This window comes from Bombus affinis, chromosome 17, assembly GCF_024516045.1.
Source record: "Bombus affinis isolate iyBomAffi1 chromosome 17, iyBomAffi1.2, whole genome shotgun sequence".
NCBI classification, from domain to species: domain Eukaryota; kingdom Metazoa; phylum Arthropoda; class Insecta; order Hymenoptera; family Apidae; genus Bombus; species Bombus affinis.
Window position 1 is genome coordinate 2,480,644 of NC_066360.1, and position 20,318 is coordinate 2,500,961.

Genomic DNA, 20,318 nt, shown 5'->3' on the forward strand with positions numbered 1-20,318 from the left:
GGTGACTCGAGTCGGAAACCATCCATCCATCGATGGTTTAACCGAGCTTATCTCGAGAGATCGTTCGGCCAAGTCCTCTCGAGTCTTGGTCCAGCGTGCTGGCTTGATAAATCGTCGACGAGATTATTTCGATGGTTCGGCTTACGGTTTCTATATCTTGTCGAGTCTCATTCGATTATCGTCGAACGTTGGTATCGTAGATGGCTCGGTGCATAATTCGATCGACAAGAAAATAATTCAATCTTACCGGTCTGTGAAAAATAAATTACGAAAAAATAAAACACGCTCGCGTGTCCTTTGCCGAAACATTTTTTAACCGAGTCGCATGAAAAATCCCGAAAGCCGCGATATCCGTTAGCGGGTAGCTCGCTTGTTTGATCGCTTTATTTAATTTTTAAACCATACGTTCCACTATTCAACCGGCCGCTTTTATAACGAGAATGTTGGTTAAAAAGTATTTGTATATTCGGTCACAATAGCTACGCGGACACGTTTCCAGCTCGAACGAGAACCGGAATTAACTGAAAATTTCACGCGCGGATATTTCGCGGTGTTTGGCTGAAACTGACGTTTGATGTTTGAATTAATTAGCGACGTCCAAATGGAAAAATATGCCGGAGAAATCTATGCGTTTGATCAACTTATGCTACGGTTAATCACGAAAGTTTACGTACATCTACCGAATTCCGTTTATCTTCTATCGAGTATATCAAAACTGTATTTTATATTGTCACGAAATTATTTACGCCCGCGTAATCTATGCAATTGTTATTATTAATACGTTTCTAATGGAAATTGGAGAAATTGAAACGTTCGACTTGGACGAATCTTCTATGGGCTACGTTTAACGCAAACGCTCGTATACAGACGAATGATAATTTATGAAAATGAAGCAAGTGGATGACAAGCGACAATTATCGCAAATTCCGCAAATTCTTCCAGGATAAAAATACTTGTCACGCTGCAAAATGTTTTTGGGCATGCTTTCTACGTGTTCGCCGGTTCCTACCGTGTTGGCGTTTCTACGACACGGATTTATGAAAACTGAAATGAAAGAAAAGACAAATATCGCGCGGCGTTTGTGTATGTACGTGCTATTTGTAAGGCAAATTAGGTTTCGTAGAGAAAATGGTAAAAAATGCGATTTCTGTCAGCGAGATTGTCAAACACCGTCGTTTTCCGTAACTGTTTATTAAGCAGAATAATTGCGAATTTATTACGCAAATTTTTATCGTAACCATAGATTTTGGACGTCTGTACGACTTTACCAGGTATGTAAATATGAAACCGGAATTTTTGTATAGAAAATATACGTTTATGAAAATGATTAAAAATATTTTATTCGAAGTATTGCCCATCGCTAGCTATACATTTTCCCCTGTTTGGCAATTGGTGGATGCCACGCCAAAAAAACTGTCGCTCTTTTGAGGCAAAACAGTCATCGAGGCATTTTCGTACATTTTCGTAGGAAGTGAAGCGCTGGTCAGAAAGTACGTGTCCCATCGATGCAAATAAATAGTAATCGGACGGAGCCAAGTCTGGCGAGCAAGCCGCGTGCGAAAATATTTCCCAACTGAACGCTTCGATCGTTTCCTTGACCGGTTTTGCTGTATGCGATGGTGCATTATCACGAAGCAAAATTACTTTGTGTTGCCTTTTTTGATATTCTGGTCGTTTCTCGCGCAAAGCTCGATTCAAATCGATCGTTTGTTGTCGGTAGCGCTCAGTATTGACGGTTTCGCCAGGTTTTAACAGCTCCATAATAGATCACACCCTTCTGATCCCACCAAACACAGAGCATTGTCTTCCGTCCATAGCGATTTGGTCTTGTAGTCGATGTCGGTGGTTCGCCTGGAGCTGAATATATCCACTTTTCATCGCCAGTCACAATTCGGTGAAGAAATGACTTTCTTTCGTATCTGGCGAGCAGCATTTCGCAAGTGGTTTTTCGGTTTTCCTGCTGTCTTTCATTCCGTTCATGTGAAACCCATTTTCCCACCTTCTGGATCTTTCCCATGGCTTTCAAACGTATGGAGACGGCTTCTCGTGTCACGTTTAATTGATCAGCGAGTTGTCGTTGCGTTTGAGCGTCATCCTCATCCAACGATGCTCGCAATTCGCTGTCTCGAAACTTTTTCGGTGGTCTTCCACGTTCTTCGTTCCTCGCGTCAAAATTGCCACTTCTGAATTTTTTAAACCACTCAAAGCACTGTGATTTACCAAGAGCATGCTCGCCGTAAGCTTCGACAAGCATTCGATGCGATTCTGCAACAGTTTTTTTCATATGGTAACAGAAAACCAATGTTCAACGCTATTACAAACTATGCTATTGTATGAAACTTGTATTGTTCTGAGTCGAAAATGTTTGTGAGATGTCAACAAAGACTTTTGGCATCCATAACGCAGTTTAGTGATAACTATATTATCAGCTGGGGCCATTTATAGGCAAATTTCGGTTTCATATTTACAGACCTGATATAGTTCTACAAAGCTAAGGATATTTCCTTTCATGGATCCATCGATCCGGGAAAATTGATCCAATGATCGAGGAACGTGATCGACGTACATAGGCGAAAGAAATATATTTAATTGTTACCACGCATAGATCGCATAGGTCGATGCCAAATGACAAAACCAAGATCACAGAATTAACGAGACTGGCGAGATTTTTGCAAACAATTGTTCTAATATCAAACAATTCTTAAGAGCTCTAATACTTTCTGCAGGTAGTTCTAATCTCATGACCAAGAGCTGTGTTAATTAGAGCTGTGTGAGTCATTTCTAATTTGATGATCGGCAGTTCGAATCGTTTTCAATTTGACGATGAGAAATTGTAATTGGAGCGAGATCAAAGGTAGACGTGATTTGCCCTATTTCTGTAAATCATTTCCAATTCGACGATGAGAAATTGTAATTGGAGTCGGAACAAAGATCGACACGATTTGCTCCATTTTCGTGATCCCTGCACTTTTAATTTGATGATCAGGAACCGTAGTAAAAGACAGAAAAAGGTCAGACACGATTCAGCCCATCCTTCCGTAACCCTTGTCCTTGTCTTGATGAAAATTGTTGGCTGCCATAAAATGAGGTGTAGTATAGGTCCTAAGAGACGTAAAGGCAGCATCGTAAAATATTTTTCCGGTAGGAAATGTGTTAATAAAAATCGCGTTTCGTAGGTAGCCTTACATTTCTAGCCACTACAGCATCCAGAGGCGATGCTGTTCCTCCAGGAACATTTAATTTAGTGGCGTGTACAGTCGAGTGTATTGGTGTGGTTTCCAGAGGAACAGAAATGAGCGTATTTCATAGAGAGGTCCGGGCATTCCACGTCTCTGTTAGAATAAAGAGAAACGTCCATTTCCCCACGAGTACAGCTTTTTCAAATTACATGCTTCCCCCTCGACAAAACGCGGCATTGATGTAGCGATATTTGCAACGATATTTTCTCACGATTTCCAAAAAATGCAGGCTGGTAAGAAATTCACTTCTTTCACTTTTTTGTTTCTGAAATCTTTGCGTCCTTCGAATCGTTGATTGTTCGGCGCGCTGTAGAACGAACGTAGGACAACTTGGAACGAAAAAGAGAGAAAGAAAAGAGGAGATTTAGAAAACGGAGGTTATCTTCCAACAGGCTCGTCTCGAGGCCTCCATAAAAAGCTATCTAACGAGCGGAGCGCGTAATTTAAAAGCTTTCTCTTCGTGCAGCCTTTTCGTTGGTCGCGCCATTCACTCGGATTCGAATTTCCCCGAACGTACGATTTTTTTTTCACCCGGCTGGCATTTTAATGTCCATCGTTCCGCGTCCGCTGCGGAATAAAAGCGCTGCAAGTTGCGAGGACTAACGACCGATACGTGCTTCCTGGCATCGGTGGTCCGTGGCCTTCGTAGCCGAGAACCGTTTTGCGAGCGCTACCCGCTCGTAAAAACCGGCTGCACCGAATTCAAAGAGGCTCGCGGAACGCGCCAACAGCACCGTTCAACCAACTTGGGAACGCTGCGACCGGAAATATCGATTGCCACGCGACGTCACGTTTCACCACCTTCCACGATCGTTCTAATTGCACAGTTGAAACGGTAAACGATGTAAGTGCCAGGAGGATAAAAGGCGATTCCCCTTTCAGTGGAAAATGATATTTTGACGACCGGACGACCTGTCCAGGGGAGAGGTAACGACGCCAGTGCACGTTTCAGATCTCGAAGTCTCACGATGGCGAGATAACACGAGATTGGTCTTCCGGGAGCCATTTTACTTGCAATTTCCACTTGCATCCTGCGCTAACGCGACGTTTTGTAGACATTGGAGTCCATTTCTTCGGAACGGGCCTGAAACTGAGCGTTTCAGCTCCCGCTGTGTCTCTCCCTTTACATCGCGCAATGTTCCGCTTGGCTGATCAAACTGATAACTCAACTCGAATCCCAGATATAATTCCCGAATTTACTTTATTTGCTCTACTATTCCGAGAACTATTGCACCAGGTAAATAAATAATTTGGAAACTGTCGTCTTGTCGTTTAAGGCCGTGCCAGGTGCCTGGCTTATTGTCGATTGGCGTAACCTAACGTTCGATTATGTACTTTTTATATGGAGGTGCAACTCGTTCTTCCTGTAAATTACTTACAATAACGCAAACCACCTTCGCTAACTTTCTTCTTTTTTACGAATTTCGATAACTTATAGGATATTTCGTCAAACGATTGCATCGATTAATCATGGGATACTGTTGGAATACAAGGATATTAGACACATAGCATAAACGATCTTATACAGACACTTACACAGGTTATACTCACTACTGTATAGAGAGTGGGGTTCAAGATCTTTAAGGGACCATGGGTCACTACCTACAGTCAGTCTGAGAGTAACTGTCCAACTGTCAACGATCCATAAATTCTTTACTTGCACGCTTTATTAATTGTGCCATGTCACTCACTTAAATTTTAAATACGTTTGGTTCCGTTTAATAAATATCATCTAATATTATTTCAACATAAACATTGTATCTTCCACAGATTATTTATCTTAAATTTAAGATTAAATTCTAACAGATACATTAAAGAGACTTCTTTGCTTATCATTTTTGTATCATTCTTTATTTACATCCATCGATTTATATCCATTTAACATTGTACAAATTGGATACTATTTAAATCTGCTCTTTCCATATGAGACAACGATCTTGCAGAAATGCATCTCGAAAGCCATAAAGTATTTGTAAGAAAAGGCCAAGTTCGAACACCCGGGACGACCGTCTGGTCCTTCGTCACTTTCGGCCATGGAAAGGAAAAGCAGTCGTCAAAGCTTAAGGGTGCCATAAATCGAGCCCTCATCCGTATGGTGTGCGGGTCAGTGGCCCTGACGTCTTGCGATTTCAATTGCCAGGGTTCTACAACTCCCTTCTAAAGCTGTGATCCGCGTGGCTGCGACGCCTAGGGTAGGCACCCGTCGTTCTTTGTCCAATCGTTGCTATAAACCTGACGAATTCGCCATTTGCATGTGCATCGCATCCTATAAATGGGACTGTCGTGAATTCGCTTTTAGGGCTTCTTACATATCGTCTGAAAAACAGAGATTTCTTTAAAGAGAAGCTTCGCTCTGGTGGCTGATTCATAGCCGGTGGCAATTTGAATTCAATCGGTAACTTCCTCGGAGCATAATGTCCTCAAAGTGACATATTCTGCTCGTACCATAAACCCAGTTCAATGTAGCAAACAACGATGCAAAACTTGTTCGTTCGCGACACTGCACCCCGAAAGCTTTATGTAATTTACATGAGCGTGCGACTGCAGATGCGGAATATATGAATACTACGGTTAACACGGCAACGAATTGCCCGGCAAATGCAGCACACGTGATTTACGCGTCGTATAAACACGCTTTTGTACCTTATTAAACGTAACGCTTAATGTCCAACGATACGTGTTCTTTCGCCTATTTGTCCCGAGCTTCTCAACTCCGAGATTATCTGGATTCGTTAGCGGGAACGTTTCCCCAATTCTCTCTTTTTTACCTTGTTAATCCTACGAGAAGAGATCTGCCCGTTAACCCGAGAAGATAGTCAACGAAACAGCAAGATGTCTCAAACTTATTTGCTTACGTTTATGGCAATACGTTTGCAATGTTTTTGATCTATCAACAGCCTGAATAGAAGGAGGAATTATATTTGCGAATGATTTTGATGATAATTCAACGAGCGAGAAAATTTCTCTCATCCGAACACTCTGAACACTTCGCACCATCGCGTTCAATAAACTTGTTGTACAATAAAATATTTAATAAAATACAACCATATCGCTTATCCATACACGACGCATTCAAGGTACTAAAGTTTGGCCGGACACCCTGTATATATGCAGCGACAATTCTCGATTTTATCATCAGAAGGAGAACGACCAAAGATACGAATGTACAATTATCAGGACTTGTTGGAACAAAGAGACGGCAGAGTTCGGTCCTCTCCTTTGTGGCTCTCTGGCGCGTACGTAGCTGTCCGCAGCGGCAGCCAAGTTTTGCTCAATCCGCTCGGTTAAGTGGAAGGAAATTGGGTGGTATAGGCAAGTGTACGTACGTCTGACTGAAACTCGAAACCAAGTTGTTCGGAACGGTCGTCTGAAACGAGACAAAGGTTGTTTTTAACGTAATCGCCAGCGTTTGAGCGTCGAATTACGTGGAAACGATACGGGACACGGATACATCTCGCGCGGATGTATCGTCCAGCCGATAATTAGGAATTTCATGAATTTCCAGCTGAACCTAATTAACTGATCTCCTGTTCGATGGATATTTCATGCAGGGCGATTCATCGAGTATTCCATCATCAGGGTCTGTTGCTCGCGCTGATAGAAGCAAGGACTGCTGCCATCTCGAGGATGAAAAGTTGAAAATGAAACGGTCGGTAGGTAAGTCACTTATCTAACGATCGTCGCACGATCGTAGCGATTTTCATTAGAAGACAACGTGTTACCCTCGGCAACTGGCTGGACTTGGAACGCTGAACGAGGAATATCCCCATAAAACAGCAAATTATAGTATGAAATTTGTAGGCGAGTACCGAATTAGGCTGGGGCAGTTATAAAATTACGGCAGCCGTCTACGCGTTAATTTTGACTACAGTACATTTACATTACGCGTTAATTCATCAATTAAGGTGACAGGCAAAAGACTAAACGCGTTTCCACGATGACGATCTTACGTGAATTTTTCTGCCGTAAATATTCGATCGATGATCGAAAACAACTCGCAGACGGTACAACTTCGAACGAGTTGAGCTGAACATTCGAAGGTTCATTTGGGCGAGTCAGTCAGACGGTGGTGATGTCGCGGTTGCGAAACTCGAGTCCTCATTCTGAGCAATTATCGAGTGTTTCCACAGCATTTTGAAGATAGCGTTACGATATATTATATATGGTTGTTAGTTAAAAACTCGCTCGTAAATTAGGAAATCGCTCTATCACGATGTTACCAGCATTTCTTGATACTCTTCGAGACGAGTATCTTTGAATCGTCATAAGCGGCATTCGTCGATGTCTGTGATAAAACTAAATATAACGAATGTGCCGCTTCGGGCCCTGCTCGTTGGAAATGTACCAAAGTATTCATGATCGCTTTGATCGCTCTCTGTAAAATTCGCTTTTCTATTCCAAATATTGACCATCGCAGCATTCTGTTCCGTTTGCAGACTCGTCGATTTTCCGTTCGCTTTGTCCCAAAAGGAAGTGCTCTTTTCGGCGTTTCCGTGATTAATTTTGAGTAATTATTTGAACTGGTCGGTGAAAATGAAATTCAACCTGGCAACCCTATTAGCCGTAACACACAGTGTTATCCAGTGAAGTCAAATAAAACAGAGTGATCGGACAGCGCGATCTTTTTTCGGATTAGATTTTATTTTCGAGAAAATCAATTCTTCCTAATTTATATATATATACTAGGTATCCTAAATTATTTTACCGAATGGCAAACATATTCTATGGGTAAGAAGTAGACTTATAAATGTTTCAATAAATTTTCCAACAAAAATACGAAATCACGAAGAATTGGTACTTTTCGTATTTCTACCAGTTGACGAAGAGCATCGATGAAAGCTATACTGGTGTCCTTTGAGGTCTTCTCAGTGTACTAAGGGCTGGGAGAGGATAGCCAGGGCAATAGTCAATCATACTGCGTCGTTAAATCAACAAAATCCCATGTTCGCCACGTGAACAAGCACCGACTGTTTCGCCTGCGTAGTTTATGACTAGACCGCGAGTTTTCACGCATTCATAGGCAACTTGAAATCGAGAAAATCTCCAGTACGAACGGATTGTTGCTACGTACGAGAACAATGGCCAACAACCATGCCGTGATGCTTGGGATTTGCTCTATTCCAAACTTCGATCACTTTCATCTCTGCACTCATTTCCTTCGTATTTCCCATCGCATCTCGGGTAAATGGAACGTTTTTTGTTCCCCGAGAGACGCTCTCGAATATCCTGCAAGCATTTTTCACTGGCGAGGAGGTCCGAAGAAGGCCACTTTTTAACTTGCTCCTATCCATGACAAGTAATCCAATACGGATAACAAATCGAGAAACTTGAGCGAGTCTTGAGACTTTCACGGCCTCGAGTGTCACTATGGCGAAACTGAGAGGAGCTTGGGTACACGGTTCAAGGAACAAGAGAGGTGCACCGGACTGAAGTACGTACAGTCAGCGGTAGCGGAACACCAACTAACTACCGGCTATAAGATACTCTTTGAAAAGACGTTTGTCTTAACAAAGAACAAAGGGTACTTGTCGAAGAAATATAGGAAAGGAACAGAGATCACGAGACATCTCGAGCACATCAACCGAGATACGGGTTTTTATCTCCACCCTATACAGCGTGCTTTTTCTTCGTTCCTGTTTTAATTGATCAGCCGACTAATTAAGAATGCTGTTGGCCGATCATCCGACTTGAAAATCGACATCGCGTCGATCATTCACCCGCGACTCTCAACCGAGTGACATTCAGTGATACCGCGATGAAGCCAACCGCGATGCTGGCCAGACGTCGATATTCTTTTCTTTTTGGGTGTTGGACTCTCCACGATGCGTCGGACAGCGTTGCACCGAGCGGAGTTCGTGGCTGTTAACCTACGCATCAGCTAAACGTAACAACGCGAATACAGTGAGACAAAAGAAGAAAAAGATTCTCTGTCTTTTGTAACGGCGAATGTTAAACGCCGCGATCGCGATCTTTGTCAAAATCTTGCCGATACTTTGATCGTTCCGAGGCGAATCCCGAGGTTTAGGTATATTATCAGTGGCGCCTTTTGCCATCTTTCTTCCGAGCTGTCAGCCACTATCTTGGACCGGTTCGTTCGTGAGTCGAAAGAGCCATAAGCCGGCGAGAACGAGAAAGTTTAAATTGCACCACCACCGTCTATCACGACTCGGTTGTCGTTTATTCGGCTGGTTGGAAGCCCATTTCCGATTGAAACCAACCCCACGTCCATGCCAGTCGGAACTTTCTTCCGTTTCCTTCTCGACGGAATCTCTTCTTCCTACTATGTTTCGAACGGCCGCAACTCTCCCGGTCGTGTCGCCTCGTCTTTCTTCAATTTCATCGCGCGCCGCATCAGTTTCGCATCGTTTGCTGCTGAACGTACCGCCAACGATACTTCAGGTATAATACCGGTTATGAGAAGCTAGTTTAGTCTTTGGCCAAGTTAATCGTCCTCGTACGAACAATATGTTTTGGCATCGGCCACGCGTAATCTTCTTTCTTTTGTTCGTTTCTGGTTCGAGTAATTGTTAGGTGTCTGGCGCGTTATCCGCACATTTCAGGTATAACGTTAGTATATCACCGACAGATTTTAGCAACACTATCGTTGAATAGTAGTTTTGTTGAACCTGTGGAATATATCAGAAATTATTTCAATTGTTGAACGTGGACAATTTTGAACAGTGGTATTAATATTACTAATACAGTCGAGCTTTAGACAGTGTTAGTATCATCGTACGAACATCCGCACCTTGTGACGCGTCCGCGTTATTCCTGAAGAATTCGCAGGTAATCGAAGTGGAAACCCAGTCGAACATTTTCTTCGTATTCTTCTTGATCCGACGATTACGTGTATTGAAAGCATGCGTCGATCGAACGCCAATGCCAAATTTTCTTCTGGTAATTTCGACTTCAGATATGCGCCATCCCCCGTGTAAGGCCGGTCGAGGTTGATATAAATTTACATAACTGAACGGAGTTATCTCTTTTTATAAAAGAAAATAATCCTCTTTCATCTCCATGCGAGGAACGAGATTACTTTCCGAGCCAATATATATATATATCCAAGAGTATAAATATATCAATCGATAATGTTTATTTCAATTCTTCACGGTCTCTCGTAAAACAGAAAGGGATTAAAGATCCAGGGAATATCGACGGATGTAAGCGATGCACGTGTTCGAACAGGGATATTCCTACCTTCGAATAAAAGTCAAGATGGAAGCGCGATGATATCCGGACAAGGGAAGGTTACAGAGACGATAACGATGGAATAGAAGAAGAAAGAGAAATGGATTTTACCCTGCGACATGATCCATGGAAACAGATTTGACGTTTTTATGGCGGCTATCGTTTAACGTAATTTCATAAAGGCATTGTCTGCCTCCACCTGATCGTTCTGGCTCTCTTCTTTCCGCTTCATTCGATACTCCATTCAGGACTGATTGAATATTTAATTTCGATCACCGTCGGCGTTCCAGTAGACGATTTGACGTCCCATATCCGACATGATCTGATTTTTCTCTGACCGAATCGTCGATGAATATATCGGTGCCGATATCGTAAAATCGGCGGTCGAGATCGGACCAAGCTTGAAACCTGATCGAGCCACGAGTTATGCGAAGAGATCTAGCAATCCTTAAAATGATGTAAAATTAATTAAACACATTGTATAATTATTACAAGCAACAGGCCACAGTTCCATTTTTAGGCTCGTAGTTATTTTGCAGAGAACTTGGAAACCACCCGTTAACTGTACTATTCGCTCAATTTCAATTGGTCTTTGCTAAATACGGTTCACTTTTATTTCTTTTTATTTCTTTTTACGACGAAAAACAGATTTGTTCGTTGTATGATTGTGTTCGTTGATGATGATATGTATTGTAGAAGTAGGATAGATCGTATGAAATAGGATTAATTTAAGAGAACTAAGCAAGGTAATTAAACAGTGCCTTTAAATTAATCCAAATTTATATGATCATAGGCTATACGATTACCATCTCTTAAATACTTGAAATTAAACCAATTTATCCTACCCCATTCTCGAGCAAGATTGTTACATGTGCAAATAACAGAAATTCATATATCCTCCATGGAAAACGTCTTTCATATTACCCTCGTTATGCCTTAATACTTATAAAAGATACTTATCTCGTAACTAAACAAGTTATTCGGCGAGTGAGAGAGCAAGTTGTAAAACTAAACCGACGACGATTCTTCGCCGGACGCTGAGCAGCCACGCGCTGGCGACAGACTCCTTGCGGCGAATGCGAACTCGCTCGGTCCACGAACGGGCCAATTAACGCTATAACCGCGGAACGATTGTCCCTTAATTAACTGCCTTCCCAAGCAAACGGTTCAGCGGCCTAGCGACACCGTCCGTCTAATCAACTATCTAATATTATAGCCATATAACGAACATGGACGATCGTCGTCCTCCGGATCGACGATGTCTAATTAACCGGGCGTACGGCTGATAGCCGGCCTCCGGTGCGTCCGGATAACCTGGCCGAAATATAGTCTTCCGGCTGGCTGATTAGCTGCGTCGGATAATCCATAATGAATAGCTGTAGCGAATTTTCGATGTGGCACGGCCGATTCCGCGTGGCCTAGTCGGCCAGATAAGAGGTATAACGTACAGATTAAGGGCTCAATGTTAAACCAGAGTGGAACAGACCGGTGCCGTTTGTCCGGATAGGGTCTAATCCCGGTAGACCAACGTGTACGCGGATGCACGCATACGTAATCAGGTATTAGGGCATGGACGTCGTCTGCAAACCGTGGCAGAATTAGCGCGAGCTTCTTCGTTGGCGGTGCCGGTGGCTGGTCTGATACCATCGACGAATCCCGATTGATAGGATAACGTCACGTATGCATAATCGTGGATCGATCGTCGGTAATATTCCGCCGTTTCGCGTCTCGCGTGCAGGTCGAAATATCAAAGAGAATATCGGTCATTGGTCCCAACAAGCGGCGCGATTAGGACCAACGCGGAAGGATTCGGTGCGCACGAGTTGTTCCCTACTGACAGACACCCTAACGCGAATTTTATACCGTAAGAGAAGTGGAACTGATAATGTTGGATTGGATGTTGGATTATCCTGAGAAGTGTGTGGCGCGTGACTGGAGAAATTCAATCAACGTATTATAAATGTCCCCTAGTACGAGTGGACGGCGATTCCCTGCTGTTTCTTTTCTGTTTCATTAGCTACGGCAAGAAGCCGCGTTTTTTTCATTTACAAAGGGAAGCGGCGGGAAAACGAGCGCGCTTCGATGATCGCGCTTATTTTTCTGCCGGGATCGCGCGTTTGTATTCACCGTGCAAACGTCTTAACGAGAAGTCTCGGCGAGGTGGGCGGTGGTCGGCGCTAACGTAGTCCAAAAGAACACGCGTCATGAATAATTCAACGATACACTTTTGAACGACGCTGCGCGAGAGTGGATCCGTGCGCGAAGTAGGGCGGAAAGCCGACGTTGAAATCAGACGAGGAGCCTCTCTGTCTTCTTCGTTTGACGAATTAACTCTCGGACCCGGCAGCCGAACACGCGCGACTAACCAGGCACGGACGAGCTCGCTTTAAACGCGTTACCGAGCTTTCAACAGCTGCGAACAGAGATTTTGTGGTACTTCTGCGGGTATCATCTGCAAGATACTACTGATACCGATAGCTCGCCCATCTACATTGCTCGTTCACGGCGTTTCTGAAAATTCAGCTTTAATGCGCGTCAAATACGCGTTAGTTCTTCACTTTGCCTTATGCGGTTTCACGATGTTAAAGCTGGGTCCGGCTCTATGTCGTGCTTCTGTCCTTTGTGGTTCGGTTCTCGTGTACTCGTAGTATGAGGTTGTGGTTGCGGTCGTTGGTGTTTAGTTTCGCTATAGGTTGTCGCAAATGAACAGACTCGGACTTTTTGATTTATTCGTAATTCCTAATACCCGTACAAAATAATATGTCCTTGAGAATAAGCATCAACGAAAAGAATACGAGACTACTTTTGATTTTTTGACGTTCACGCTACCTGTCATCGATGAGAGACGAACAACTGCTATCGTTATAGTAATTTTCAAAAGCAAATAATTTTAGCACGATAATAAACGATCGTGTACTGCGTTCCAGAGCTAACTATTGTAAAAAACCGAGGGACGTAACTTGTCTTTATCTGGTATCGTTTTCTTACCCGTTTCCATACGATCTGTCATCTCAGTCAACATCATCTTTTATCGCGTCGCAAACGTATTCAAGATGGAAAGGAAAGATTGAAAAATGTAGAAAAGAAAGGAAAAAGAGAAAGAATCCAAAACGGGGAACAATAAAAGGAGGAAAACATAAAACAGAAGAGAAAAGAAAATCATTCGGGACAGAGATCTTTTATACTTCTGGCCGTCCTTTTCTTCGTTCTTTCGTTCTGATTTCCTTTCAATCTTACCTCAACGAAGAGGAACGAGCACCATCGCGATGTAATAACTCGTCCCAAGCGGAATTTCGTTCATTTACGTCACATCGATCCCCGCGTCGACCCAGTTCGTAGTGTTGTGTGCCTAAGAAAGCTATCTGCAAGCCGCAGAGTACTCGACAGACGTAACACGCGGACCGGCCCCGCTTATTATATTCTATAATTGTATTTATTTTGAACGTCGCATATGTCGTTCACCAGAGCGCCCTGTTTCCGTAAATTCTCCCTCGCCGGCGAATTTCACGTTTCAGCCGTTTCACCCCGCAAATACGCAATATCTCTACTGCCGGTGTACCTTAGCTTTTAAGAAGTGAGAGGAGTTTTCGCGTATCCTTCGCGTCCCACGATTTTGGGACTGAATCTCGGGCCAAACGATACATTGCGAACAGACATCGATGGATCGATTTTCTTCTAAGATATGGCAGATCAAAGAACTCCAAATTTATAACCTCGTCGATCCACGCGCTTCGACTTTACGTCAGCCCGATAATGTTGGAAATTGTTCCCGTGGATTTTATCGACTGGCAGCAACGAGTTTGAACTCAGATTTTCAGAAACAATGGTCGATTCAATATTTGTCTCTCCTCGTCTGGATTTCTAAAAATGACGATGGCATTACAAGTATCGAGATTGTGCACATGACCATGCGATAATCGCAGAGCAGGATCCTTTCGTTAATTGCTCGGTCTTCATCGTTACCTTGCGGCTGCAGGTTCTCCTCTACGCATCGGGAAGCTCTACAGTCCGTAACTTTTTTATTCTTGATCAAACATTTTGATATAATTCCGATCGTATTTACTTATTCAAATGTATTTCATTTGAGAGATACCCGGGTAGATAAATGCTACCTGGACACCCGGATAGCTCACGAGATGCACCAGATACACGAGACATTTGAAGACTTAGAGCCAAAGTGGCTAAAAAATCGTAAAGAAGCTGCTGATCGCACGATATTACAACTTCAAAGTGACTCTTTCCAGGAATAAGATATCTTTTCTTCCAGTTCTCACATATGCACATATACCATAATTCGGTCGACAGCGACTTCTGCCTTGGAATGTTAAATCCGACTATCATCAACGTGTGCCCAAGTAAGTAGCGAAGTACGAAGTCCATAAAGGCGATTAGCCACAAATTTTTGTCGTCGGACAAGCGATAACGTCGTTCGGTAGAAGACGAATATCATACAATGTCAGCAACCCCGACGTGTTATATGTTACTCGGTCCACCGCTTTTAGGGATTGCTGCTGACTGCCTCGAAGCTCGTTCTCCATGTTCTTTCTCGTCCCGCTCGGAAGTACAGTCAGGTCGAACAGTACACCCGCTCTGCGAATAATTGACAGGGGATGGTTGCTTGTTTCAAGGCAAAACTGACTAGCGGCTTAATCTCGTGAGAATCCCAGGTGTCTCATAGGTATTGTACCGTGTACTTACTACAGCAGTCACATATTAACTGATTACATCAAAGTGTATTAAACGTCGTGTCACATAGGCGACTACCAACAACGTGTATCCAAGTGGCAAAGTACGAAGTCTATGGAAACGATTAGCCACAAATTTCTGTCATATGTCCTTCGGTCTGTTACTTTTACAAATCGTTACTGCTTGTCTCGAAGCTCGTTCTCCATGTTCTTTCTTGTCCCGCTCGGAAGTACAGTCAAGCCGAACAGTATAGCTGACTTGTAAGAAGCGGCCAGCTCTGCGAATAATTGACAGGGGATGGTTGCTTGTTTCAGGGCAAAACTGACTAGCGGCTTAACCTCGTGAGAATTCCAGGTGTCTCGCAGGTATTGTACCGTGTACTTACTATAACAGTTCCATATTAATTAATTACTTCCGAGTATATTAAATATCGTTCTTCATATACGTAGGCTACGTACTCTAGTAGCCTAACTTCGGAGGGTACCAATACTGTTCAGTATCTCGTGTATTCAGGTGTCTCGTGAGATACCCGGATAGCCGGGCAACTTTTGCGTAACCGGATATTTCAAATGTTCCATTTACATTGCCAGTCCCAATGTTAACAATATCCTAGGAACTGCACAACCGTCTGGTAACGTGGCTGCAATAGCCAGCTATTTATCTTTATCGATAATCTATAAAAGTGTGGTGATTCTTTCCATTGGGATCTCATATCGAGATGTCATGTACATGTAATAACTAGTGAGGGATTCTCGACCGAAATTCCATATTTTGCATGATCCAAATCTGGTATTCGATGTTTAGGGCTGTAGTCCACGAATGAACTTTGAGTTCTTGGACCTGCTGTATCTCAGAAGGCGATCGATCGATCATCACGCGGTATTATTTGTTACGAGATTCAGTTCTGTAACGGTGGGCCCGAATATAGGCGATCTTTTGGCTCACTCTCTGCGATTCCTAAAATTCCATCCGGATATAGAAATATTCAAAACTACCGAGAGAAAAGTAGACAGACAACTGGTATCAATTTGTACGAGAATTTCATAGTGTATTTAACGGTCGATACGAGTACCCTGCGGTGCATTTGATGAGCGTTGTAGTCAGTCGTAAAAATCTATGTACAACTCTCGAATATAAGATATTAGAATAAACTAATTTCAATCGGGTCGATTCTAGTACTCGCAAGTATCGATATAACATACTTGATTTATCGTTTTTAACAGGAATGCAACGAGGAGATCATTGTGTCGAAGAAATTGGTAATACGAACGGCGAGGCGATTCATCTTCCCTGATTAAGAGCTTAATGACAGCAAAATACGATTGGCAGGGAAATGAGTGGGATTACTTAACAGGATTAAACCCCGCGAAATTATCAGCCAGCAATTACGGGCTTGTAATTTGCCTGGAAATAGTGGCGCGTGCGGAGAGACAGGTAACTTTGGAAAATCGCCGCAGAAGCGTTCTGCTGAAACATCCGCAGGAACGCGCCCCGTCCGACCGCTTAATTTTCCAGCGATGAGAATTCCAGTAAATCAAACGAACGTCTGCTGTCCATGTGGAAAAACCTCATCGGCGATTGATCGAGTACGGCGAGGTTGGCGAGACGCGACGGTCGCAAAACTGCTGCGCTGCACCTGTTATTAATGCAATGAGCAGCGATAGGTTCAAGTTGAATGGCCCGCCAAGGTATTTCGAATTCGGACACTTTTCGTGGAAAAAACAGTGTACCTCCATGTAGCGCTAATGAAATCTCGAAATTGGTCTCGATTGGATACCGAAGAAAATCAAGAAGAAATATAAGAAATTCAACCTTGCTGCGCGAACCTTAAGATCGCATTTTAATATTTTCAACTGGCGACTCAAATAATCTTACTAAACCATACAAGCACTGTTCAAAAATTCTATGACAACTATGAAAACTGTATGAACTGCGGCTGATAGTATTGCATCTCGATTTATAATTACACACGTATTGAACTTGATCCCATCGCTAGCTACGAGCCGTTCTAGTGGCGTCGGGTCGCCACTTTCCCAGGGACGAGTTGGTCGGAATAGTTTGGTCCGGCGACGACAGATCGATGACGTCAGCGGATCCGGCTATTTTTAACCCTGCGGAAGGGGATAGAGCGCGAGTAGTCTGCACCACGGCCGCTTGGGAAGGGGCGTCGGAGGGATTGGAAAGCTGGTGACATCCCTAGAGGGTGCTTCACTCGACTCATTCATCCTCCTGACCTAGAGAATGGAACGGGATAGGGTGGCGAAGTGGGTGGCAAAGTGGGTGGCTCGCGTTGACCGGCGTGAAACGCGTGCGCGCTGCTCCGTCGTCTCTTCGTTCAGACGCTCTCATACGAACTCGTAGAGATATAGTTAGCAGACACGGTGAGATCGTGCGATCGGTCAGAAGCTAAAGTTTACATGCTTTGAGCACCGCAAGATTGCGTGTGAGATTAATAGACCGTAATGGCGCGAGATTAATGGACCTTAGGGAGCTAGGGCAGAGTTAGGTACAAGGTGCTACAATTTGTTAATTCGTTCTACGCAGCAGTCAGCTGTATGAACAAGAGGAACGCCAATCCAGCAGCAAGCATTCGGTTAGTACGAGACGATACGTTGCAAAAGATGCGTGAAAATTCACCGAACGGAAGACATCGATCAGCAACCAGGAAGACGTGTAACGCAAGCTTTACCCGTGTTCATCCAATTGGAAGGAAAGGCCCGAGGAAGCGTGACATTTGCACGAGATAATGACAAGTAAATCGCACGATTTTTGGAATCGAATTAAAAGCGTCGAACACAAACGTTCTTCCAGAATCTTCGTCTGACGTTGCTTGGAGCAAAGCTGTACTAGTCAGACACGCTAAAATACGGGAAGGGGTTAATTCGGTTGCTGGAATCATCCTGTATGATCAGGTGCTTCGCGAATGGCGCCAGTGCTCTGTATATTCACCCGTACGATGATTATTATACGATCCAACGCAGAATTCTTTGCTTACATCTCGTCGACCATCATATGCATTTACACATAATACGATATTAATTATTTTCAACCGAAAAGTCATAATTCTGCGTAAGAATGAAAGGAGTCGAGGTATATTCCTTTTTTTTTACGTACGATACGAGATTAATTAATTTCCAACTGCGAAATTATCATTCTGCATAACAATCACAAAAAGAGCGCAACAACAAAGGAATATACGTACAGCACGCGTATCGTATTTTATAGAATTCAGTAGTAGAAGTCGAATTACGTATTCCATTGTTCATTTTACCATAGAATTCGATCGACGCGAATGGAAATTATGTCAGCGAATATGTTAACTAGATCCGGTTTTGTTGCAAATTAATTGCATTCAGTTTGCAGATATTAATGCTCCTACCTACTACGTCTACTAATTTCGACTCAAATGCAATCCATTCACAGTCCATTCGACTGGTCAAAGTGCGAAACCAGGTTAGAGAAGGTCTTTGCCACAAAAGTGGTAGCAAGATGCTAACACGATTTCAGGAAACAAAATTACATTTGACAAGAACGAATAAATTGTAGACATAGATCATTACACCTATCCATAAACCAGACATCTTTTAATACTGTCATTAATAAGGTAAAAGATGATCCTGTAGCGGCACTCGACAGCAAACTTCCCAACGGTTTCTGTCCCGTGCCCCGCTACACAAGGACTCTACCTTGCGAACAGATGATTGCCAGATGTCGATACACTCTCTCCGAATATTTACAGCGAGCCTAAGGGCCCGCTATAAATCTTAGGATCCATGCAGCTAAGATCCTCTAAAGGAACAGATAGTCTTTGTCTCAATAGTCTCTACACATACCACCCACTACGGAAATCTGCTTTTCCTCACGTACGACGCTCCTCGCTAGCAACTTTCTCTCAAGGGCAGTTGCCATCTCTTTCCAACCACCAACTCACGATTTAGCTAATTAACAGCGACGTCCATTTCCCTCACTCTCTGAACTAACGCTTTCCTTAACGAATCCGATGATTCCGTATCCTTAGACATACCCAAGCACAGTTTTCCTAAGGAGCATCATCGCGACACAAATTCATTCTGTTCTATCGCGAGTCGCGAGGCAAGTTGGAAAACGCCGATCTGAATTGTCCGCCCGCAGTCGTACGTAATAGCGAATCGGAATTCCTCGACATCTGTGCAATCGTCTCGACTCGAACCACCGCGTAAAGTATCGCGCCGAGCTTGAACTTGTAATCTCGAACCGGTATCTGTACCGTGCTTTCGGCGCGCTAGTGTATGCTACAGACATAAACAAATAAATTGTTATTGTTAACGACACGAGTGATTCTTCTAGACCTATCACGCCCATCACCTCAATCCTATCAATGTGATTATTTTTATTATCCACAGCCGTGAATTTTAAACTTCATGTATGCATTTGTTGCACTTAACGCAATTTAATTTAATTTTCAATTGCACTTCTGAAACGAAATTAAATTTGTTTCAATGATCTAAACGTTACCTAAGTATTTTCTCTAACTGGGACGAAACAGATATCAGGCACCCGTGTGGGAAAAATTGCCCGAAAGTGCTCTTATAGAGGTGAAAAGCGCTTTCAGTAACGAGCGACCAACTTTGGTGAGATTAGCTACGACACACCTGGGGTACGTCTGCTGGGAAATCAGAAAATGAATTCTATGATCGACGCGCAAACGCATCCTCGAAGGATCGTTCGGCTGGCTGTATTCACCTTGTAGGCTGCTTCGAGTCGTTGCTTCTCTGTTTCAAAGAAATACGCGGCCAGCTTCTTGGTCTTTTTAAAAGTTTTCGACGAATCGATCGAGAAAGCTTACGACCCTCCAAGGAGGAGACGTCCTCGCTGACTTTCATTCCCATAAATCGTCTTCGAAGGATCTTTCTGTAAGCCTGTGTCGACTTTCATCTAAAACGTTCATCAATCAGAAGCCGAATTAGAAGGTTGACGGACCAATTTGTTCGGTATTCTACGTCTGGTATCCGCGCTTTCGATACGAATTTCCGTTATACGAAGAAATAAGCGAGTGCCTCGATGGTGCACCGACAACTGTTACGCAGTGGCTCGTCAGAGCATTCGTACTCGTCGGCAATTTTTACGGACATATTACGCGTGTGTTTGAATTCGCCTTAGCTCTGCGATGACACCTAATCGACGTAATTATATTGGCGAAGTTTTCACCGAGTCTGGTTCGTGATA

The 20,318-nt window shown here is 43.4% G+C and overlaps 1 protein-coding gene across 1 annotated transcript in view; it reads right to left on the reverse strand.

Annotated features, from left to right (window-relative positions):
* Positions 1 to 2,432: 2,432 nt before the first annotated feature.
* Positions 2,433 to 20,318, reverse strand: part of LOC126926234 (cyclic nucleotide-gated cation channel alpha-3-like) — a 209,548-nt gene continuing 191,662 nt past the window's right edge. The window contains exon 16 of the mRNA XM_050742478.1: positions 2,433 to 6,606. The gene's annotated coding sequence lies outside the window, so the exon portion shown is untranslated. The remainder of the gene's footprint in view (positions 6,607 to 20,318) is intronic.